The sequence below is a fragment of the Notolepis coatsorum genome (genome assembly GCF_963971535.1).
Source record: "Notolepis coatsorum genome assembly, chromosome: 16".
NCBI lineage: Eukaryota > Metazoa > Chordata > Actinopteri > Aulopiformes > Paralepididae > Notolepis > Notolepis coatsorum.
The window spans coordinates 5,352,666-5,377,288 of NC_140180.1; the positions used below are offsets into that span (position 1 = coordinate 5,352,666).

The window sequence follows — 24,623 nt, forward strand, 5'->3', positions numbered from 1 at the left end:
TGACCTATCGGAGGGCCTGGCTGGCAGGCAGGGGGGGGGAGGAGTTAAGGAACCACCTGGCTGACCTATCGGGAGGGCCTGGCTGGCAGGAGGGGGAGGGGTTAAGGAACCACAGAGTGACCAACGAGACACATCTCAAGGCCAAGAATCGTGCGTCTGAAAGGGTCAGGTGGGCATGGAGGCCGAGAGACGATTACCCATGATGCCCGAGAGCGGGTTGAGACGTAGATAAGAGTCCAGAAGGGTGGGGGGGGGGGGGGTACGAACTGAAACATGATGTGGACCAAGGACACATGTTGCCATGGTTTCACCGACGGCGGCTCTGAGTCGACTGATACGGAATTCCAATATAATTAGTCCAATAATATCGTTAAAACCTGGACCATTTCCTCCTGCACCCACACCCCTTACCATAAACTGGGTTCATATCCTATTCCCTACCCCTACACCCCTTACCATAAACTGGGCTTGTATCCTATTCCCTACCCCTACACCCCTTACCCTAAACTGGGTTCATATCCTATTCCCTACCCCTACACCCCTTACCCTAAACTGGGTTCATATCCTATTCCCTACCCCTACACCCCTTACCCTAAACTGGGTTCATATCCTATTCCCTACCCCTACACCCCTTACCCTAAACTGGGTTCATACCCTATTCCCTACCCCTACACCCCTTACCCTAAACCAAGTATCTTGTGTTTTACTCTAAAAAATAAATCACTTTTACTGATCAGTACGGCCTTAGAAGATTAGCTTGGGCCACTGGACGAAGGATAATGAGATATGATCTGTGTTTGTCCGTTGGAGAGATCGTATGGGATTTCAGTACCTACAGTATGGGAAACACTAGGTAAACTAATGAGACCAAGAATTGTAGAATATATCTGTTGTGAATGTGAGTAATATGAGTCAAATATATCTGTTATGAATCTATGTAGACAGGATAGAGAGATGTGAGTAAGATCTATCTGTTATGAATCTATGTAGACAGGATAGGGAGATGTGAGTAAGATCTATCTGTTATGAATCTATGTAGACAGGATAGAGAGATGTGAGTAAGATCTATCTGTTATGAATCTATGTAGACAAGATATGAAGATGTGAGTAAGATCTATCTGTTATGAATCTATGTAGACAGGATAGAGAGATGAGAGTAATGCCTGATCTCAAACCTACCGAAGTCGGCCCATGTCACCCCACTTCTTAGGGACCTGCACTGGCTCCCCATTGCTGCACGAATCCGCTTCAAGGCCCTCGACCTAGCATACCGTGCGGCAAAGGGAACCGCTCCCGCCTACCTCCGGTCAATGGTCTCTAACTACACACCCTCAAGACCCCTACGCTCTGCATCTTCTGGCCGCCTCAGACCTACTCCTATCCAAGCTCCGGGAGGGTCATCAAAGAGAAGTCGCCTATTCTCAGTCCTTGCCCCACAATGGTGGAATGAACTACCCACCCCAGTTAGGACAGCCGAATCACGTCCAATCTTTCGCCGTCGACTAAAGACGCACTTCTTCAACCATTATCTGAATTAAAAAAAAAAAAAAAAAAAAAAAATCTAACCCTAACTAACCGTACTGTCATGCACTTGTCCTAATAAACTAACCTACACTGTAGCACTCAACACTTTGATGAACATTGTTGCTCAGCTGATAGAGTTGTGCCCTTCCTGATGGCTTGTCGTACAGAACTTGTAAGTCGCTTTGGATAAAAGCGTCAGCTAAATGACTAAATGTAAATGTAAATGTATATATCTACTATGAATATATGTAGACAAGATATGAAGATGTGAGTAAAATATGTTATGAATCTATATAGACAGGATAGAGAGATGTGAGTAAGATCTATCTGTTATGAATCTATGTAGACAGGATAGGGAGATGAGAGCAAGATATATCTGTTATGAATCTATGTAGACAGGATAGGGAGATGTGAGTAAGATCTATCTGGTATGAATCTATAGGTAGGATAAGGAGAATTGGTCAAATTGATCGGTTATGAATCTATAGCCTCTTCCGGATTTTACGATATGAAACTGTATATAAATTGTTTACGACCAATCCAAAATGTGTGTATTACTCATAAACTGTTCATTCATAGCTCTCATCCTCAGTGAGACAGGAGCAGACTGGCCAGCATATAATCTTGACTTGATATTTCAAACATCGCCCGTTTCAAAGCATTATTGAGCAAAAGCTGACCTATTTAAATAAATTATGAGCAGTTAATAAACTTTCTTTAATGAATATAACTAATCAGTTTCGTCGACATAAATAATCCAATAAGGGCACGGTTGGCACGAAAGTGATGGTGACGTCTTGATGGAGCGCCGAATGCCAAGCGGATGCAGATAGGCTACATCATTTATGATAAATGTTTTATTAGAACTTTTATGACGAGTCATATACTATAATAGTATAATTCTATAATATTAGTGTAGCCTAATATTTATCTGCAACTGTGAAGAAAAACCCCATTGGTTTAAACAGAATGAATAGACAATATATATATATATTATATATATATATATATATATATATATATATATATATATATATATATATATATATATATATATATATATATATATAAAATAATTTAAAAAAAAATGTATTAAAAATTAAAAATTGGAATGTTGATTTAGAATTCGAATGTCAACATTATGAACGAAGCTTCGAAGCTTTGAACTATTGGGTACAGCCCTAATCTGAATCAACAGTTTGTGGTTTACGCAGACTTCAGACTAGTGTGCTGGGCGGTGTGGGAGGTGTTGGGGGTCTCACACAGAGAATGTCCCCACAAGTACAGTAGAATGAAAAGAGGGTTGGCATCCAGCCAGAGTGTACGTGTGGCAGAGCCGTGTGAACGAGGAGAGAATGCTGTGATGGATAACGTGAAGAATCAGTGCCATAACATTGTAGCCAAATTATCGTTCAGTGTATTTATTTCTGTTTGAAATAAACAGTTTATATAGTTACTGTGTGTGTCTGTCTCTCTGTGTGTCTCTGTCTCTGTGTGTGTGTCTGTGTGTGTGGCTCTCTCTCTCTCTGTGTGTCTCTCTGTGTGAGTGTGTGTGTGTGTGTGTGTGTGTGTGTGTGTGTGTGTGTCTGTGTGTGTGTGTGTGTGTGTGTGTGTGTGTGTGTGTGTGTGTCTCTCTCTCTCTCTCTGTGTGAGTGTGTGAGTGTGTGTGTCTCTCTGTGTGAGTGTGTGTGTGTGTCTGTGTGTGTGTGTGTGTCTCTCTCTCTCTCTCTGTGTGAGTGTGTGTGTGTCTGTGTGTGTGTGTGTGTCTCTCTCTCTCTCTCTCTCTCTCTCTCTCTCTCTCTGTGTGAGTGTGTGTCTCTGTGTCTCTGTGTGAGTGTGTGTGTGTCTCTCTCTCTCTCTCTCTCTGTGTGAGTGTGTGTCTCTCTCTCTCTGTGTGAGTGTGTGTGTCTGTGTGTCTCTGTGTGAGTGTGTAGTACAGAGGTCTCCTCCATCATCTCAGCAGGGCTAAATGGGACAAGCTCTAATAGAGAAGCACTGGGAGAGAAAAGGGAAAAAAAACCCTGTGCAGAATTTCAGAGTTCAAAGAAATACACTAAATAATGCATGCAGGGCAGAATTGGGCTGCTTTCCACCGATAATAACGCTGGCAGTCTTAAAGGAGGCCATCCAGCGTGAGTGTGTGAGTGTGTGAATGAGTGTGAATGAGTGTGAATGAGTGTGTGTGTGCGTGTGTGTGTGTGTGTGTGTGTGTGGCAGGGACACATTTAGAAGCAGTGCAATTAGAGGCCCCTGCTGCACAGGAGCTACAGAGAGCTGCCATCAAAGAGCTTTGAACTCTAGAGAGCTGGCCGGCACCTAAAACTCTGCTCCGGTTTGGTCTGGTCCACATTTAGCCTCCTTTAGTCCAGACCAGCACATTGCACGCTCAGAGGGGCGTGGCCGTTATGAGGGGCGTGGTCGTTAGGAGGGGCGTGAACGTCGGAGGGGCGTGGCCGTTAGGAGGGGCGTGGCTGTTAGGAGGGGCGTGGTCGTTAGGAGGGGCGTGAGCGTCGGAGGGGTGTGGCTGTTAGGAGGGGCGTGGCTGTTAGGAGGGGCGTGAACGTCGGAGGGGCGTGGCCGTTAGGAGGGGCGTGGTTGTTAGGAGGGGCGGGAACGTTTGGAGGGGTGTGGCTTATCGGAGGGGCGTGGCTGTTGGGAGGGGTGTGGCTGTTGGGAGAGGTGTGGCCGTTAGGAGGTGTGGCCGTTAGGAGGGGCGTGGCCGCTAGGAGGGGTGTGAATGTTCGGAGGGGTGTGGCTGTTAGGAGGAGGTGTGGCCGTTAGGAGGTGTGGCCATTAGGAGGGGTGTGGCCGTTAGGAGGGGTGTGGCCGTTAGGAGGGGCGTGGCCGTTAGGAGGGGCGTGGCTGTTAGGAGGTGTGGCCATTAGGAGGGGCGTGGCTGCACCTAAGTACATGCCCATATGGAACCGTTCGCTTGGCTCCTAGTATTGCTGCTTGCAGTGTTGTCGGGGGGCGTGTCCATTCGGAGACCTGAGGTCTGGCTGCTTGCAGTGTTTGTTACAGAGACCTGAGGTCTGGCTGCTTGCAGCGTTTGTTACAGAGACCTGAGGTCTGGCTGCTTGCAGCGTTTGTTACAGAGACCTGAGGTCTGGCTGCTTGCAGTGTTTGTTACAGAGACCTGAGGTCTGGCTGCTTGCAGTGGTTGTTACAGAGACCTGAGGTCTGGCTGCTTGCAGCGTTTGTTACAGAGACCTGAGGTCTGGCTGCTTGCAGCGTTTGTTACAGAGACCTGAGGTCTGGCTGCTTGCAGCGTTTGTTACAGAGACCTGAGGTCTGGCTGCTTGCAGCGTTTGTTACAGAGACCTGAGGTCTGGCTGCTTGCAGCGTTTGTTACAGAGACCTGAGGTCTGGCTGCTTGCAGCGTTTGTTACAGAGACCTGAGGTCTGGCTGCTTGCAGCGTTTGTTGCAGAGACCTGAGGTCTGGCTGCTTGCAGCGTTTGTTACAGAGACCTGAGGTCTGGCTGCTTGCAGCGTTTGTTACAGAGACCTGAGGTCTGGCTGCTTGCAGTGTTTGTTACAGAGACCTGAGGTCTGGCTGCTTGCAGCGTTTGTTACAGAGACCTGAGGTCTGGCTGCTTGCAGCGTTTGTTGCAGAGACCTGAGGTCTGGCTGCTTGCAGCGTTTGTTACAGAGACCTGAGGTCTGGCTGCTTGCAGCGTTTGTTACAGAGACCTGAGGTCTGGCTGCTTGCAGCGTTTGTTACAGAGACCTGAGGTCTGGCTGCTTGCAGCGTTTGTTACAGAGACCTGAGGTCTGGCTGCTTGCAGTGGTTGTTACAGAGACCTGAGGTCTGGCTGCTTGCAGCGTTTGTTACAGAGACCTGAGGTCTGGCTGCTTGCAGCGTTTGTTACAGAGACCTGAGGTCTGGCTGCTTGCAGCGTTTGTTACAGAGACCTGAGGTCTGGCTGCTTGCAGCGTTTGTTACAGAGACCTGAGGTCTGGCTGCTTGCAGCGTTTGTTACAGAGACCTGAGGTCTGGCTGCTTGCAGCGTTTGTTACAGAGACCTGAGGTCTGGCTGCTTGCAGCGTTTGTTACAGAGACCTGAGGTCTGGCTGCTTGCAGCGTTTGTTACAGAGACCTGAGGTCTGGCTGCTTGCAGCCTTTGTTACAGAGACCTGAGGTCTGGCTGCTTGCAGCGTTTGTTGCAGAGACCTGAGGTCTGGCTGCTTGCAGCGTTTGTTACAGAGACCTGAGGTCTGGCTGCTTGCAGCGTTTGTTACAGAGACCTGAGGTCTGGCTGCTTGCAGTGTTTGTTACAGAGACCTGAGGTCTGGCTGCTTGCAGCGTTTGTTACAGAGACCTGAGGTCTGGCTGCTTGCAGCGTTTGTTGCAGAGACCTGAGGTCTGGCTGCTTGCAGCGTTTGTTACAGAGACCTGAGGTCTGGCTGCTTGCAGCGTTTGTTACAGAGACCTGAGGTCTGGCTGCTTGCAGCGTTTGTTACAGAGACCTGAGGTCTGGCTGCTTGCAGCGTTTGTTACAGAGACCTGAGGTCTGGCTGCTTGCAGTGGTTGTTACAGAGACCTGAGGTCTGGCTGCTTGCAGCGTTCTCTACTTGTTGGAACACTGGTCACATATGAATTGTTCGGGGGTGGGGTGGGGGGGGGGGGGGTGGGGGTGTAACTCATTACTTTGCCAGCAAGTTTGTAACAAAGTAACTTCCTAATCCAATAAATTAAAAATCCCCTATTTTTCACTATTTGGGCAATTTTACACAATTCGCATATAATTACGCATATAATCCTTTTTACATCTGTATCTGCTGTACATATCCCTTACTAGTTACGCTGCTGGCCAGTATGACTTATACCTGTATCACTGTACACCATTAATAGTTTATAGTGCTGTACCGAAGGCTTCGAAGCTTCGATCATAATGTTGACATTCGAATTCTAAATCAACATTTGAATTTTTAATTTTTAATAAAAAGAAAATAAAATTTTATTTTTTTTAATCTTTTTTTTGTGTCTATTCAATCTGTTTAAACCAATGGGGTTTTTCTTCACAGTTGCAGTTAAAGATTAGGCTACACTAATATTATACTATAAGACGTCACCATCACTTTCATACCAACCGTGCCCTTATTGGATTATTTATGTTGACGAAACTGATGAGTTATATTCATTAAAGAAAGTTGATTCAATAAAAGAAAAAGACTAATTTAATCAGATTAATCACTTTATTCAAATTGAGGATTTAGTTTATAATAAAAAAAATAAAAATATATATATTTTTTTGAAGTAACAATTTCTTTTTTTATAGACATTCGAAGCTTCGTTCGAATACTTCAATCGAAGCTTTGAATGTTAAAAAATGACATTCGGTACAGCCCTAATATTAGTTTAATACTACAACTCTGTACATACATCTGATTAGCATTGTACTCAGTAGTACTAATTAATATATGTCATACCCAGTTTAATCACCTGTACATTGTATATTACTATTGCACTCTGGTTGGATGCCAAACTTCTTTCCGTTGTACTGTACTGTATAATGACAAAATATTTGAATATAATCATAGTATTACAGCTAGTGATGCACCGATGTGAAAATTGTGGCTGATACCGATAACCGATATTAATATTGCTGTTCTGGCCGATACCGATATTTACAGATGTCGATATCTCTGTATAGAAAACACTTTATGATATTTTCCAAAACGCTTTTTTTTGTTTACTTTTGTAAGTTATTTTCAGAAATGACTGATGTAACTGAGGGGTACAATTCCCTGACTGTATTACTAGATATGATACTTACTACCACTACCTTTGTACTTAATATTCGGCCACCCAGTACACGGCATAAATATATTATGATGAACACTGTCACGTAGATGAAACGGATCCAACACAAATGTACGAATTAGAAATAGGTCTTTATTTCTACACAGCGATGGTGTGTAGAGCAAGCACTTAATCAAATCAATCACATTTATGAATGGAATTAGTATGCACTTTTATGGCAAGAGTATTCGTCGGTATATCAATAGAGAATGTCCAATCTCTGAAGGCGCAGGTGGTACGTATACGACCTGGAATAGTTTAAGGAATAACAGCAATGATACTTTAATGATTATATACTGGACACACTAGGGGGGGTTAATCCGGTCGCTTGTAAGCCGACAGGAGTAGGAGGGGGGGGGGGGTAGAATCCGGCTGCCTCATCCGGCCAAGGGTATCCCAGGTGAACCCACTGTAGTGCCGTTCAATGCGCCGGCGATCCTTGGACCACAGATGAAAGCAGGTGGACTCTTTGTGGGCCGGCTCTCTCCGGTCCACGGGGGAGAGACGTGAAGCGACCTCGTCTTGCAGAGCGTCTCCTCACCTTGCGTCCTCTCCAGGGGGGGGGGTTCCAACACACGGCAGTGTCGGGGGTCTTTATCCAGGGAATAATCAACGTATACAAAGCATAATCCGTGCCTGGGAAGGCGGGCTGTCGTCGGTAGAATAATCCGGTATACAGGTCCACTCGCTCGTCGGCTCTGGGGCTCCTCGGGTGCAGCTTCACGTGGGGTCAACCACCCTGGATAAGCAGCCAGTTCTCTGCCCGAAACGATGGGGTACTGACTACGGTAGTATTCTCACTGCACGAAGCACTATATATTAACAGACTATTATTAGCTTAATAGACTACGTCCAACTCGACGATATAGTGCCAAATATGACTATTCAAATATTAATATACACGATGTCTCAATACCGATGGTAGGCGAACTTGGCCTTACTCCCACACGTGGCGTCGCGGGGAGGCTTTACGTCTGTGACTCTATTGGAGGGTAAGAAACTGGACTGAAAAGAAAGTCCTACTTTAGTAGCGCAGTATATATACGCACTATGAACAAATAGTCCCATTAGTGGTGCGGTAGTCAGATTCCTACGCGGAACTAGGACTTGTTCGTACATGTGGAGCGGTACGTTTGAACTGGGTCTGAGGGGTATGGCAGCCTGGCACCAAGGTCTCGACCAATAGTAGAATGGAGACTATTATGGGATGTTCAGTAGGCTAGAATGGATATTCAATGCATATTGTACAAGGAATATACAAGGGATATCAAGGAATATTAGAGAATATACAAATACAATTAAATATATATATATAAATAAATATATATATTCGGTTTAATCTGGCCCTTCACAACAGCCACCCCCTGATTGGTCCCAGACCTAATCAGTTAAACAGAGACAGATTAATCGCGTTGTCTATTTACACATAAGGGTTTGCTGTAGGGGTCAGTCAACTTCACAAAGTCATAGGGTTATAGGGTCATGGTCATCATCGATTGTGTCTGGGAGTCGAGGCAGTTCTATGAGCCTCGCCACGGGACGGGTGTAAGTGCGACCCTGGACGAGCACTTCAGCTGCTCGGACCTTGCCGTCGGCACCGGTGATCACTTTGCTTACGCGGCCGGCCGGCCACATAGCTCTGGGCAGTGATTGATCAATAATCATGACGACTGTTCCTTCTGTCAAATTGTCTCTCTCCTTTACCCACTTCTGGCGGGTCTGTAGAGACGGTAGGTAGTGCAGTAGGAAACTGCTCCAAAACTTGTCGGCTAATACTTGGCTGTACCTCCACATTCGTCGGCCGTTCGCTTCTTCAGGCCGGTACATTGTCTGGGGTAATGCAGGATCTAGCCGCCCCATCAGGAGTGTGTTGGGGGTAACTGGGTCGATATCCGCCACATCACTGGAGACATATCCGAGGGGCTTCGAGTTAAGTACTCCCTCAATCTCCGTGAGGACTGTCATTAGGACTTCTTCCGCCACAGTCTGGGCCCCAAGTACTGCGTACAGGGCTGTCTTTATGGAGCGCACTTCTCGTTCCCAAGTGCCACCGAAGTGGGGTGCGTTTGGGGGGTTGAATTGGAAATCAACCTGTGCTGGAGCGAGGTGGGTCTTAAGTTCTGGGCCCATAGCTTGGAAGCTCTCTCTCAGCTCTCTTTCGCCGCCTTTGAAGTTTGTCCCATGATCGGACAATAGGGTAGACGGTCTTCCTTTCCGTGATGTGAATCTACGGAAGGCCATAAGGAATGAGTCTGTGCTCATGGTCGGGAGAAGCTCGATGTGTATCGCTCTGGTGGTCATGCATTTGAATACAATACCCCACCGCTTCTCGGTTCCTCTTCCTTTCTTTATGTGCAGCGGGCCAAAGCAGTCCATACCCGTTGAGTGGAATGGCTTGTCACCGATTCGGAGGCGACATGGAGGAAGGTCAGCCATCCTTGGTATGCTGGGCTGCGCGCGCCACTTGCGGCAGTCTAGACATGTTCGCTGGAAGCGTCGTACCGCCTCTCTTCCTTGTAGGATCCAGTAACGACGTCTGATTTCCGCGAAGACTCTTTCTGCTCCTGCGTGATGTACATCCTCATCGTATTTCTTTATAATCAGCTCTGTGACCTTGTGTCGGCTGTTCAATACGATCAGGTATTTAATGTCATCCGGTAGATTGGGGGCTCTGCGTAGGCGACCACCCACTCTGATGAGGGTATGAGCGTCGCTCTCGGGGGCCAGATGAATTAATCTGCTGTCGGATGGGACGGGCTTTCCTCCCTGTAGACAGGCCAATTCATCGGGGAACGAGTCTCTCTGGGCTCGCTGCAGTAGAAGCAATTCTGCTTCCTCGTAGTTAGCTGCTGACATATCAGCGGGGGACTTGCACTCCGGGTGGTACCGCAGGAATGTTCTTTGTTGTGCACTCTCTATGGACGTGCAATCGTCTATGTTAGGGTCGGTGGAGGCTACGGTGCTCAATCCACAGAACACAGACTTCTTATTTTCCACCTCCTCTGGACTTGCTTCCCTCGGGATAGGCATGGGCCACTGTCCTTCCGGGAGTCTTAGGAATGCGGGGCCGTCACTGTAGACATTGCGACGGGTGAGGTCATCCAGGGGCATCCCCCGGGTGATGACGTCAGCTGGGTTCTGTTTTGTATCAACGTAGCGCCACTCTGTTTCTCCGGTTAACTCTTCGGTTAAGTCTTGAATCTCGGTGACTCTGACTCCCACGAAGACTTTGTACTTGCATGAGTCCGATTTGATCCAGGCGAGTACCGTCGTGGAATCTGACCACAGGATTGTTCTAGACACCGGTATGGTGAGCTCACGTTGGATGAGCGTGGCTAGGTGCGCTCCGGCTAGGGCTGCGCAGAGCTCTAGACGTGGGATAGATTGTTGCTTGCGTGGGGCTATTCTCGAGCGGGCGAGGACAAATGCTGTGTAGATCTCTCCCCCCTTCTCTTGGGCCCGCAAGTAGGCTACTGATCCGTATGCGACCTCTGAGGCGTCACTGAAGACGTGTAAGTCCATTTTACATGTCTCTGGCCTCACCGTGGGTGGGAAGTAGCTTCGGCGCATATTAACGCCTGGGAGTGAGTGGAGCTCCATCTCCCACTCTCTCCAGGTGGATGTAAGGTGTGCGGGAATGGGGTCGTCCCAGCCCTGGTCCTTGTCCCACAATGCTCGTACAATAATTTTTGCCCTGGTGGTGTACGGTAGAATACATCCTAGCGGGTCATATTGTCGGGCGAGTGTTGTGTACACACTCCGTCTGGTGGTCGGCGCCGCCGCCGGCCTTCCCTGCTCCGTAGTCAGGGGCTTGTGTCTGTAGTGAAGCGAATCTGTTTTGAATCGCCACACCAATCCCAGGGTCATCTCCTGGGCTTCTCCCGGGATTGTAGCCATCCAGGTCTCGCTGCTGGCTGCCTTGTCCTCGGAGGAGAGGCTGCGCAGTACTTGCGGATCGCTGCTGGCCCACTGCCTGAGATCAAAGCCGCCTTTGATCAATGAGGCGCAGAGTTTAATCAGGAGAGCCTCGGCTTCTTCTTGGGTTGAAAGGCTTTGTAGACAGTTGTCTACGTAGAAGCTGTTCTTTACGCTGTGTCGGACCTCTTCGTCCGCTGCTGGGTCCTCTGCTACATGTTTCTGTAGTGCAAATGTAGCACAGCAGGGGCTGCACGTCGTTCCGAAGGGGAGGACTTCCCATTGGTAGATGGCTGGGTGCTCATCTCCTGGCTTCTCTCTCCATAGGAACCGTAACAGGGGCTTGTCCGCCTCTACTAATCTCACCTGCAGGAACATTCCTTTAATGTCCCCGCTGATGGCCACCTTTTCCTGGCGGAAGCGGAGTAGAACGCCGAGTAGGGAGGGGCCGAGTGTGGGACCGGGCAGTAACTCTTTATTCAGATTTTGGGATCCGATCTGGTAGCTGCAGTTAAATACTATGCGGTCTTTACCGTTGTGATGGACCTTGTGGTGAGGCACGTACCACGATTCAGTGGTCTGGTCAGCCTCTTTAATGTCCATCTTTGTGACGTGTCCCGCTGTGATGAGCTTCTCAATCTCAGCGCGGTATACACTCTCTTGGGCGGGGTTCTTGGCTAAGCGCCGCTCCGTGTTCAGCAGGTACCGTTCTGTGGCGTCTGTCTTGGCGTGGAAAGTAGGCATTCCTTCTCGCCGCAGGAGTGGCGTGGCGTATCTCAACACGCCGTTGACCGGGACTCTCTTGGTCCCTGTCTCGAGGAGGTGAATGGCGTAAATGTCATCTTTAGAGCGAATGTCTTTCTTTCCGTTCTTAAAGGGCATTTGTTCCAAGGTCCATAGCCGCTCTACGTGTTGCAGGAGTGCGGTTTCTCCCTCTGTGACTCGGGAGTGGAGACATCTAGTGGCTGTACTTCGGTTGAGAGATTTGGCGAGCGGGCCTTGGAGAGTCCATCCCAAACGGGTCTCGACTGCTGCAGGACAGCCTCGGGGTCCGGTATGAACCCGGTCTATCGGGACAATGAGGTCTGCATGGTCGGAGCCTATCAACAGGGTCGGCATAGCATTGTCTATGAGCGGGATCGGTAACTTGCGCAGATGTGCATATTTCTCCATCAGCTTGGCGACGGGGTATGTGTACCGCGACAGTCCTATTTCTTGGCTGGTGAAAGCGTCTGTAATCTGGTACCGTCGCTCAGGCTGGCCGCTTGCTGCGATAGAGAATGAGACATTCTCGCCCTTTATCGTCTTCAAATCTCGTCTTATTGTCCGAATTGTCATTTGGGTTTCGCTTCCCCGCAGCCCTAGCTGGGCCGCAGCGGAGGCGAGCAGCAGGGTCTTCTCTGACCCGTCATCGAGGACGGCGTAAGTGTCCAGGACTTTATTCTGGTAGCTTAGTGTCACACGCACTACTTTTAGGAGTACTCGGGCTCCACTGCTGCTGGCGGGATCGATGTACATGACGCTCGCTTTGCTGCTGGATGGTGCGGGTGAAGGGCGCCGTCTGTTACTGTCGTGAAGTATGTCCAGATGGGCTCCATCGCACTTGGTGCACCTTTTCTTTAAGCGGCATTCGGCTGCCATGTGTGAGCGTGCACAGCGAAAACAGCGCTTGTTGGACTTTATCCATTGACTTGCTTCCTCCGCGTTCAGCTTGGGGAAGGAGTCACATTGCGCTAGCCAGTGTTCTTTCTCACAGTAGGGGCACACTATCTTCCACTTCTCCGTTCTGGAGGGGGTACTGTGGCTCCTGCTGCTCGGTACTGACTCCGATTGGTGCATCACAGTCACCGATCTTCTTCCATCATTTAGTCGTCTGGTTCCTTCTCTGGAGCCAGGGGTGCTCCGTCCGAATGTATCTAGCCGTAGGCTGCTGACTTCTCTCGCCAGGAAGTCTGCTAGATCGAGGAGGTTCGGTTCGGGGCCATTCGGGTCTCGGTGGTCCCTCTGTCGCCTAAAACGCTCCTGTCGAGCGGGCGGCAGCTTCTCCAAGATCCTTTCCACATTTGAGTTGGCGTAAAGTTCATGCCTCCCCTTCTCTCTCTGCGCTCCCAACATCCCTACCAGGGACTGCACTCTGATGGACAGGTCGTCCAGTGCTCGATTGTCTATTGCTGGGGGTAAGCGGTCGATGTGTCGGATCTCCTGGATCACGTAATCCCATATGCGCCCATACCTCTGGTCCAATGCTACCAGCGCTGCTGTGTATGGGGTGGTGGAAGTCGCGTAGGCGAGCGCTATATTATGTGCGCGGGGCACCTTTAAGTGCTTCAGTAGGATGGCGTATTTATGGCGTTCATCCAATACATCCACCAACATGGTCTCCAGACACATGCGGAGTTCCGTATACTGGGCCCGGTTCTCTTGGGTGAAGTCGGGTACCATAGGCGTGCCAATGTATGACGCTGACTGTGGATACATCGGCGAGCGTTGGGGGAGAGGCCTCCTAGGCGAGTCTCCTCCCGCTCCTTGGTATGGGCTGGTACCGGCAGTGTACCATGGCCCGCTTGTCCAGGTGCTGTTCCTCGGTGCGGGTCGTGCGTCGTGCTCACCCGTGTATAGAGTCGGGGGTCTGTAGCGCAGCTCCGCGGGAGTATAGCCTGGGCTGTACCGGACCTCCTGGTCCGGTAGAGTACTGTGCTGTCGTCGGGCGTGGTTCTCCTCCTCTTCCTCTTCGTCTTCAGTTAGGTCATCCAGTGCTTGTAGTCTCTGGTTTAGCCTCTCCACAGGATATGCTGCTCCTTCCCGGTTGCTAGGTCTCGCTTGGACCGGTGGGGGGAGGTGGTCTGTGGGGGGTATAGACCTCGTCTGTTGGTCAAGTTCAGGGTTGTTTACTCGGCTAGGGGATGCCGCCCTGGAGGTGTGTCTAGACGAGTTCCTGGAGCCTCTGGCGGAGGGAGAGGGTGTTGTCCGTCTGATCAGCTGTTCTATTAGTTGCGCTTGCTGTCTGTCGCGCTCTGCGTCCCGTAGAGCACCAGCAGCTGCTCGCTGGCTGTCTGCTCGGTCTCGGGCCACATTCTCTTCTCTCTGAATGCGTCTTAGTTCTAGACGTATATGCTCTTCTTCGCTCCGCTGCTGGATCTGCAGTCGGTCGCGTTCAGCAGCGGCGTTCAGGCTGATGAGGAAGGCCTGCTGTAGGGTCCTCTCTGCCTCGCTGGGGGAAGGCGGTTGTATAGGGGAGCCTTCCCTCGGGGTACTCCTTGCGGAGCCTTGGAGCTCTATCTCCACGGTGCTCTCCCCGTCTTCTTCCGTGCCGAGTTCTCTCTCGGTAGCGTTGTATTCCTCCCGGGACTCGTCGGGGACTACTTCTTCAGTACTGGCGGGGTGTGAAGTCATGTCTAGTTCCCACTGGTCCCCACCGTGAACTTGGTCAGTTACATTAGAGCCCGTAGGGGCCTCTATGGTCGGGGTAGTCTGGGCGTTGGGGTTAGACATACTTTTACTTTCTAGTTTTACCGCGTTTACTGTTAGTAGAAGACTAGGTTGTTGACTGACAGCGTAAGCCTCTAAGTACTGAGGGAGCCGTCGTTCGCGCTGCGGGCGTTGGTTAGGAGGATCGTTTCGTGGAGTGTTCATCATAGGCCATTTCAATATTAATAACACTATATTAATATTACACTAATTACCCTCCGGCTCGAAGGACCAATTGTAACTGAGGGGTACAATTCCCTGACTGTATTACTAGATATGATACTTACTACCACTACCTTTGTACTTAATATTCGGCCACCCAGTACACGGCATAAATATATTATGATGAACACTGTCACGTAGATGAAACGGATCCAACACAAATGTACGAATTAGAAATAGGTCTTTATTTCTACACAGCGATGGTGTGTAGAGCAAGCACTTAATCAAATCAATCACATTTATGAATGGAATTAGTATGCACTTTTATGGCAAGAGTATTCGTCGGTATATCAATAGAGAATGTCCAATCTCTGAAGGCGCAGGTGGTACGTATACGACCTGGAATAGTTTAAGGAATAACAGCAATGATACTTTAATGATTATATACTGGACACACTAGGGGGGGTTAATCCGGTCGCTTGTAAGCCGACAGGAGTAGGAGGGGGGGGGGGGGGTAGAATCCGGCTGCCTCATCCGGCCAAGGGTATCCCAGGTGAACCCACTGTAGTGCCGTTCAATGCGCCGGCGATCCTTGGACCACAGATGAAAGCAGGTGGACTCTTTGTGGGCCGGCTCTCTCCGGTCCACGGGGGAGAGACGTGAAGCGACCTCGTCTTGCAGAGCGTCTCCTCACCTTGCGTCCTCTCCAGGGGGGGGGTTCCAACACACGGCAGTGTCGGGGGTCTTTATCCAGGGAATAATCAACGTATACAAAGCATAATCCGTGCCTGGGAAGGCGGGCTGTCGTCGGTAGAATAATCCGGTATACAGGTCCACTCGCTCGTCGGCTCTGGGGCTCCTCGGGTGCAGCTTCACGTGGGGTCAACCACCCTGGATAAGCAGCCAGTTCTCTGCCCGAAACGATGGGGTACTGACTACGGTAGTATTCTCACCGCACGAAGCACTATATATTAACAGACTATTATTAGCTTAATAGACTACGTCCAACTCGACGATATAGTGCCAAATATGACTATTCAAATATTAATATACACGATGTCTCAATACCGATGGTAGGCGAACTTGGCCTTACTCCCACACGTGGCGTCGCGGGGAGGCTTTACGTCTGTGACTCTATTGGAGGGTAAGAAACTGGACTGAAAAGAAAGTCCTACTTTAGTAGCGCAGTATATATACGCACTATGAACAAATAGTCCCATTAGTGGTGCGGTAGTCAGATTCCTACGCGGAACTAGGACTTGTTCGTACATGTGGAGCGGTACGTTTGAACTGGGTCTGAGGGGTATGGCAGCCTGGCACCAAGGTCTCGACCAATAGTAGAATGGAGACTATTATGGGATGTTCAGTAGGCTAGAATGGATATTCAATGCATATTGTACAAGGAATATACAAGGGATATCAAGGAATATTAGAGAATATACAAATACAATTAAATATATATATATAAATAAATATATATATTCGGTTTAATCTGGCCCTTCACAACAACTGATATTTTTAAACTATTTAAGGCCAAAACATGTAAAAATAAACAAAAAGCTAAAGAAATAAAATGTAATAATTTTTTTTATATATCGGCCCAATCTTGATATCGGACCGATACCGATGTGTAAAAAAACTGCCATATCGGCCGATATTATATCAGCGGCCGATATATCGTGCATCACTAATTACAGCTTTGTTTTTTTCCTCATTATATCAACACAGAGCGGCCGCTGGCTCTTCCAACATGGCGGACGTTGTGTGAAAGGCCTCTCGACTCTGTGGGCTGCACGGCTACAGTCTTTATCATCTCTCTGTATGTGTTTCCCCGTATGGAGCCGTCAGACATGGAGCCGGTTTACATGAACCAAACACACCAAGACAGATGCACTGTGTTGTCAACTCCTTATCCACCCACACGCCGACCTGCAGTCTCTCTGGCTCCACCATGTGGCGCTTCTAGAGCGGTGCACCTGCTGGCCGGCCGGCCAAACAGTGATGTGGCTCTCACTGGCGATTGGGTTCATTTGAGCAACCTTTTGGCACGAACAGAGGGAACCGAGTCACACTTGGTGGGAGCCGTTATTTTTATACAGAGGGTGGAATTCCAAAAAATGCAACATTGTATCATTCACTTCACTAACGCAGTATTCACTATTACTCAATTAAAGAGTTTAAATGCAACATTGTATCATTCACTTCACTAACGCTCTCAATTAAAGAGTTTAAATGCAACATTGTATCATTCACTTCACTAACGCTCTCAATTAAAGAGTTTAAATGCAACATTGTATCATTCACTTCACTAACGCTCTCAATTAAAGAGTTTAAATGCAACATTGTATCATTCACTTCACTAACGCTCTCAATTAAAGAGTTTAAATGCAACATTGTATCATTCACTTCACTAACACTCAATTAAAGAGTTTAAATGCAACATTGTATCATTCACTTCACTAACGCTCTCAATTAAAGAGTTTAAATGCAACATTGTATCATTCACTTCACTAACGATCTCTCAATTAAAGAGTTTAAATGCAACATTGTATCATTCACTTCACTAACACTCTCAATTAAAGAGTTTAAATTAGAGTTGTTCCGATACCGATACGGGTATCGGAAATGCCGCCGATACTGCCTAAAATGCTGGTATCGGTATCGGCGAGTACACGTAAATTCTAGCCTCCGATCCCATGATGTAATTTATCTCCTGCCGAGTCCTGCGGAGAGTGAGGATTATAAAATGAACATGTTTTAAAGTGTGATGCTGTGTCATTTTAACAGCAGATACACTTTCTTAAATTCCATTGTCCCCGACAGTGCGGTGTGACGGGGAGCTCGGACGGGAATCGGGATGTGTTTAGCTGGTGTTATGATAGCATTAGCTGGAAAGATAGCTAGTTGGAACAACATCCGCTTTTAACGTTACATCAAATCAGATGATCGCCTGTCCTTTCTCCAGGACCTAACACTGTCCGTGACCGTCTATCAACAATAATGCACCCACGGTGAATTGTATTTAAGTTAAGTAGCTACGGACTAGCGTTAGCTGACTATTACTAACGTTATCTTAATGGCAATGCGGGAAGACGAGCTAGGTCAGTTAGCTTAGCTTGATAACGTTACCGTGTCTAAAGTTGGTGCTATTCACATAATCCAGCAATAATGGCTGCAGACCTGCAAGCAAAGTACAGCAAGTGCCAAAGGATAAGAGTCTGAGGCGGAGTTTCAAAAGAGAATGTTGAATATTTATTTTGCATCAAAAATCACAACATGAACGTTCTATCTGCCACTAGCTTACAGACTGAATAGGGTATATCTGCAGAGCCACTGAGTAGCGAGTGCAACACCGTTTAATGTCCGTGTGGATCATTGGAGTAGGGTATATCTGCAGTGCTGCAGCACATACTCATTGATTAATGATACTAATACAAATCTATACAATCACCTGTTGTTGAATAAATACTATACGTTCTAGTTATTACTAAAAAACAGTATAACAGTATCTGAAAAAAAAAAAAAAAAAAAAAGTATAATTTATATAATTTTTTTTTTATGCACTGGTATCGGATAAATATCGGTATCGGCCGATACCCAAAGCTTAGGTATCGGAATCGGATCGGAAAGGGAAAAATGGTATCGGAACATCTCTAGTTTAAATGCAACATTGTATCATTCACTTCACTAACAATCTCTCAATTAAAGAGTTTAAATGCAACATTGTATCATTCACTTCACTAACGATCTCTCAATTAAAGAGTTTAAATGCAACATTGTATCATTCACTTCACTAATATTTAATAATGCAGGACCTGTTAAAGAGTTTAAATGCAACATTGTATCATTCACTTCACTAACACTCTCAATTAAAGAGTTTAAATGCAACATTGTATCATTCACTTCACTAACAATCTCCCAATTAAAGAGTTTAAATGCAACATTGTATCATTCACTTCACTAACGATCTCTCAATTAAAGAGTTTAAATGCAACATTGTATCATTCACTTCACTAACACTCTCAATTAAAGAGTTGAAATGCAACATTGTATCATTCACTTCACTAACGCTCTCAATTAAAGAGTTTAAATGCAACATTGTATCATTCACTTCACTAACGATCTCTCAATTAAAGAGTTTAAATGCAACATTGTATCATTCACTTCACTAACACTCTCAATTAAAGAGTTTAAATGCAACATTGTATCATTCACTTCACTAACGATCTCTCAATTAAAGAGTTTAAATGCAACATTGTATCATTCACTTCACTAACGCTCTCTCAATTAAAGAGTTTAAATGCAACATTGTATCATTCACTTCACTAACACTCAATTAAAGAGTTTAAATGCAACATTGTATCATTCACTTCACTAACGATCTCTCAATTAAAGAGTTTAAATGCAACATTGTATCATTCACTTCACTAACGCTCTCTCAATTAAAGAGTTTAAATGCAACATTGTATCATTCACTTCACTAACACTCAATTAAAGAGTTTAAATGCAACATTGTATCATTCACTTCACTAACGATCTCTCAATTAAAGAGTTTAAATGCAACATTGTATCATTCACTTCACTAACAATCTCTCAATTAAAGAGTTTAAATGCAACATTGTATCATTCACTTCACTAACACTCAATTAAAGAGTTTAAATGCAACATTGTATCATTCACTTCACTAACGATCTCTCAATTAAAGAGTTTAAATGCAACATTGTATCATTCACTTCACTAACGATCTCTCAATTAAAGAGTTTAAATGCAACATTGTATCATTCACTTCACTAACACTCTCAATTAAAGAGTTTAAATGCAACATTGTATCATTCACTTCACTAACGATCTCTCAATTAAAGAGTTTAAATGCAACATTGTATCATTCACTTCACTAACGCTCTCTCAATTAAAGAGTTTAAATGCAACATTGTATCATTCACTTCACTAACACTCAATTAAAGAGTTTAAATGCAACATTGTATCATTCACTTCACTAACGATCTCTCAATTAAAGAGTTTAAATGCAACATTGTATCATTCACTTCACTAACAATCTCTCAATTAAAGAGTTTAAATGCAACATTGTATCATTCACTTCACTAACGCTCTCAATTAAAGAGTTTAAATGCAACATTGTATCATTCACTTCACTAACGATCTCTCAATTAAAGAGTTTAAATGCAACGTTGTATCATTCACGGAGAGAGGGTCATGTAGAGTGTATTCAGCACCATGGAGAGGGTCATGTAGAGAGTGTATTCAGCACCATGGAGAGGGTCATGAACAGTGAGTATTCAGCACCATGGAGAGGGTCATGAACAGTGAGTATTCAGCACCATGGAGAGGGTCATGAACAGTGAGTATTCAGCACCATGGAGAGGGTCATGAACAGTGAGTATTCAGTTTGGTTCCTGTTGTCAGTTAAGGCCATGGATTGGTAGGGAATTTATTTTATTTTCTTTCCCACCGGGCGACTATGGATAGGGATTTTTTTTTATTTAATCAAATGTTTCACGACAACATGGATGCATGTACTCTGCCAGCATGTTTAATATCCATAATACTAATGGTTAAAATTAGGGATGCTCGATATTGGCTTTTTTACCGATACCGATATACCGATATTGTCCAACTCTTAATTTCCGATACCGATATATGCAGGGTTTCCCCCCCCCCAAAATGGAATAATTTCAGGTAATTAACATTACATATCTCTTGTTGTGGAATTAACACAACATTATGCATACTTTTGACAATAAATAAAATCAGAATTTGTTCTTACTTGCTTGCCTGGGTAAATAAAGGTTATAGAAATGTAAAAAAAAAAAAAAAAATCAAACCGATACCGATATTTTCCGATATCACATTTTAATGCCGATATCGGCCGATAATATCGGTAGGTCGATAATATCGGACATCCCTAGTTAAAATACAAAGACACATGTACAAAGGCAGTAGTATTAAAAATGCCACACCTAAATACCACTCACTAAATGTAAATAAATAAACCTGACGTCAAAAGAGAGCTGTGCAAATATTGTGAAATACTTGCCTTTTTTTTTTTTTTTTTTATATATTCTCATTATTGACATGGACTAAGATTTGATTAAACTTTAAACTTTAAACTCATCAAAAAAATGTAGGTCGCACATAAATCGGCAGGGTCGGTCGGCAACCGGAACCAAACTATTATTTATTCTGCATGGCCTCACTTGTAACTCCTCCCGCCTGGTGTCTACTGTGCACCTGGTGTAACTCCTCCCCCCTGGTGTCTACTGTGCACCAGGTGTAACCGGCCATCAGCCAGGCTCTTAACTCCTCCCCCCTGGTGTCATCATCAGCCAGGCTCTTAACTCCTCCCCCCTGGTGTCATCATCAGCCAGGCTCGCACAGACCCTCATGTCAAGACGTAACACGATAGATGTCAGGCTTATCTTCCCGTCTGTAGGCTTATCTTCCACCCCCTCCCCGACACACCACACACCATGTGTGTTGTGCGTGTGTGTGTATGTGTGTGCGTGTGCGTGTGCGTGTGCGTGTGTATACCTATCAAGCCTTCTATATCCAGGTTGAGGCTGCGGCACTTGAAGTCTGGGTCGGCTCCGTTCTTGTGCAGCACGATCTGGGATATACACACATCCATCAGCTTGTAGTACTGAGGCCTGCCAGGAGGGGATAGATAGATATATAGATAGATAGATATTACAGAGATAGATAGATAGATTACAGACAGATATATAGATATATATTACAGACAGATAGATATATTACAGATAGATATATATATATTACAGAGATAGATAGATAGATAGATAGATAGATAGATAGATAGATAGATAGATAGATAGATAGATAGATAGATAGATAGATAGATAGATAGATAGATAGATAGATAGATATGGGTGTCTGTGAGGCTGAGTTTCTTGTCAAAGAGATTGATTGCGTGACTTTGTGTGTCTGTGTGTCTCACACTCAATACTTTATTTATTCCTCTCTCTCTCTCCATCTCTCTCTCTCTCTCTTCAGTTTTTTCCCCCCTTCTTTTTGGAACCTCAGATTTATCCGTGGAGCGAGAGAGACATCTAGTGGCCGTTCGGAGAAAGGCAGTTGCATTTAAATGGGGTTGAAATTGGGTAAATACTCCTTGATGCAGGTATAAGGTAGTAGTATGCACAAGTACATTATGAGGGTATAAGATAGTAGTCCGGGATTAAAGCAAAAAAAAATCTCCTGACTGAACTTTTTTTCAGGCCAAGTCATTATTTTAACCTCCACTGTATTTATCTTTTTAATAGCGTTAGCGTTTTAAGCCTACTTGTAGAGCCTAAATGCTTGATTGTGATTGGTCAATAGCGCTCGGTTGCCCCTAACAGCGGTCAATTATTTCTCTATAATTCACGGCTGCTACGGGCAACGCGCAATAATGACCGCTGTTAGGGGCAACAGAGCGCTATTGACCAATCACAATCAAGCATTTTGATCGCAGTCACGAAAAGCTAAGCTCAGCATTATGCACAGCTGCACTACATCAGGTGCAATCAAGTCCACACACCTGCCGGCGATGACAGAGGAGCAACAGAACAACTGCATTTGATCTCGTCTTGTTGAATTACATATATTGTTAGTAAGTTAGCCCTGTAATAAGCGGGATAATGTATAGCTATACTCGGTCATTGTCGCAAAATAATTGACCTTCACTGCGTTTAGCACTGCGTTCCAGAACGCCGCGTCGGTCAATTATTTTGCGACAATGACCTCGTAGCTATCCCTTACATAATATAGTAGTATTCGCTACATTATGAGGATATAATATAGTAGTATTCACTACATTATGAGGATATAATATAGTAGTATTCACTACATTATGAGGGTTTATTACATGGCGTTTTCACATTCGCCGAAATGCTTGCTTGTGATTGGTCAACAGCCCCCCGACTGCGGTCATTATTTTTCGATAATGACCGCAGATTTTTCAATAATGACCGCAGAGCGCAGCTGTTCGCAATCAAGCCCACTGACACACACTGCTGCCGGCGATGACAGGGGGCGGAGCGCCGAGCGGAGCCTGAACACAGCGGAGCCAGAACAGAGGCTGCTGCTCGCGATAATAATAATCACTTTATTTGGGCTGACAGAGCCACAGAACTGCGATTTGTCAAATGAATTAGGTATATTGTTAGTAAGTTAGCCATGTAATAAGCGGGATAATGTATAGCTTTACTCGGTCATTGTCGCAAAATAATTGACCTTCACTCCGTTTAAAACACCTCGGCGCGGCGCCTCTGTATTTTAAACTCTGTGTCGGTCAATTATTTTGCGACAATGACCTCCTAGCCATACATTATCCCTTACATAAGGTAGTAGTATTCGCTACATTATGAGGATATAATATAGTAGTATTCACTACATTATGAGGATATAATATAGTAGTATTCACTACATTATGAGGGTATAAGGTAGTAGTATTCACTACATTATGAGGGTATAAGGTAGTAGTATTCACTACATTATGAGGGTATAAGGTAGTAGTATTCACTACATTATGAGGGTATAAGGTAGTAGTATTCACCACATTATGAGGGTATAAGGTAGTAGTATTCACCACATTATGAGGGTATAAGGTAGTAGTATTCACTACATTATGATATAATATAGTAGTATTCACTACATTATGAGGGTATAAGGTAGTAGTATTCACCACATTATGAGGGTATAAGGTAGTAGTATTCACCACATTATGAGGGTATAAGGTAGTAGTATTCACTACATTATGAGGGTATAAGGTAGTAGTATTCACTACATTATGAGGGTATAATATAGTAGTATTCACTACATTATGATATAATATAGTAGTATTCACTACATTATGAGGGTATAAGGTAGTAGTATTCACTACATTATGAGGGTATAACATAGTATGCAGTACATTATGAAGAAATTATAAGGTATAGTCCCTACAAGACAAGGTATTGATATTTTTTCCATCTACATTATTTCATGGAGCTGCAACTCACTGGTGGGTGGTGGCCATATTCAAACTAATTTACTCTCAATAACTGTCAAACTAAATGAATGTGTGCAAAACAGTTTTTGGTTGTGTGCGGGGGGCAAAAATGCTATTCAATTGTCCTTATCGAGAATAAATAAAGGTTTGAATGAATGAATGAATTCAGCATTATTTGGTTTTAGTGGCCCTTTAATAAATGGTAACAGAACAATTCAACAGACCTATTAAGACTCTGATCTGTTAGACTCCAGGCTGTTAGTCTGCCCGGCGCACCTTTTGCTATCGGTGTTATAATGCGTTTGTTGTTCCTCCCTAAGCCTCTCCGGTTTATTCCAGGGGTCACATCTAGAGACAACGAGGAAGAGGAGGAGGAGGAAGAGGAAACAACCCACTAACAGAAGAGCAGCATGTCTTCCTTCAGTCATTACAACCCAAACATCATTTCATTCCCCACCTCTCTCTCTCTCTCTGCTTCCATCTACTGAGCAATTTACCACAGCTCTCCCTCAACACCCGCGCCCCCTTCAGTCTCCGTCACCTCCAAGCTGTGCCTTTCTCCGCTCAACCAACCATCTGTGTGTGTGTGTGTGTGTGTGTGTGTGTGTGTGTGTGTGTGTGTGTGTGTGTGTGTGTGTGTGTGTGTGTGTGTGTATGTGTGTGTGTCTCTCTGTGTGTGTGTGTGTGTGTGTGTGTGTGTGTGTGTGTGTGTGTGTGTGTGTGTGTGTGTGTGTGTGTGTGTG

The 24,623-nt window shown here is 45.6% G+C and overlaps 1 pseudogene across 1 annotated transcript in view; it reads right to left on the reverse strand.

Moving 5' to 3' along the window:
• Positions 1 to 4,016: 4,016 nt before the first annotated feature.
• LOC311242529 (protein diaphanous homolog 1-like) overlaps positions 4,017 to 24,623 on the reverse strand; it is a 65,267-nt pseudogene continuing 44,660 nt past the window's right edge. The window contains exons 11-12 of the transcript XR_014620998.1: positions 21,423 to 21,538; positions 4,017 to 4,246 (exon numbers count right to left, since the gene is read on the reverse strand). The product of XR_014620998.1 is annotated as a protein diaphanous homolog 1-like (transcript). The remainder of the gene's footprint in view (positions 4,247 to 21,422; positions 21,539 to 24,623) is intronic.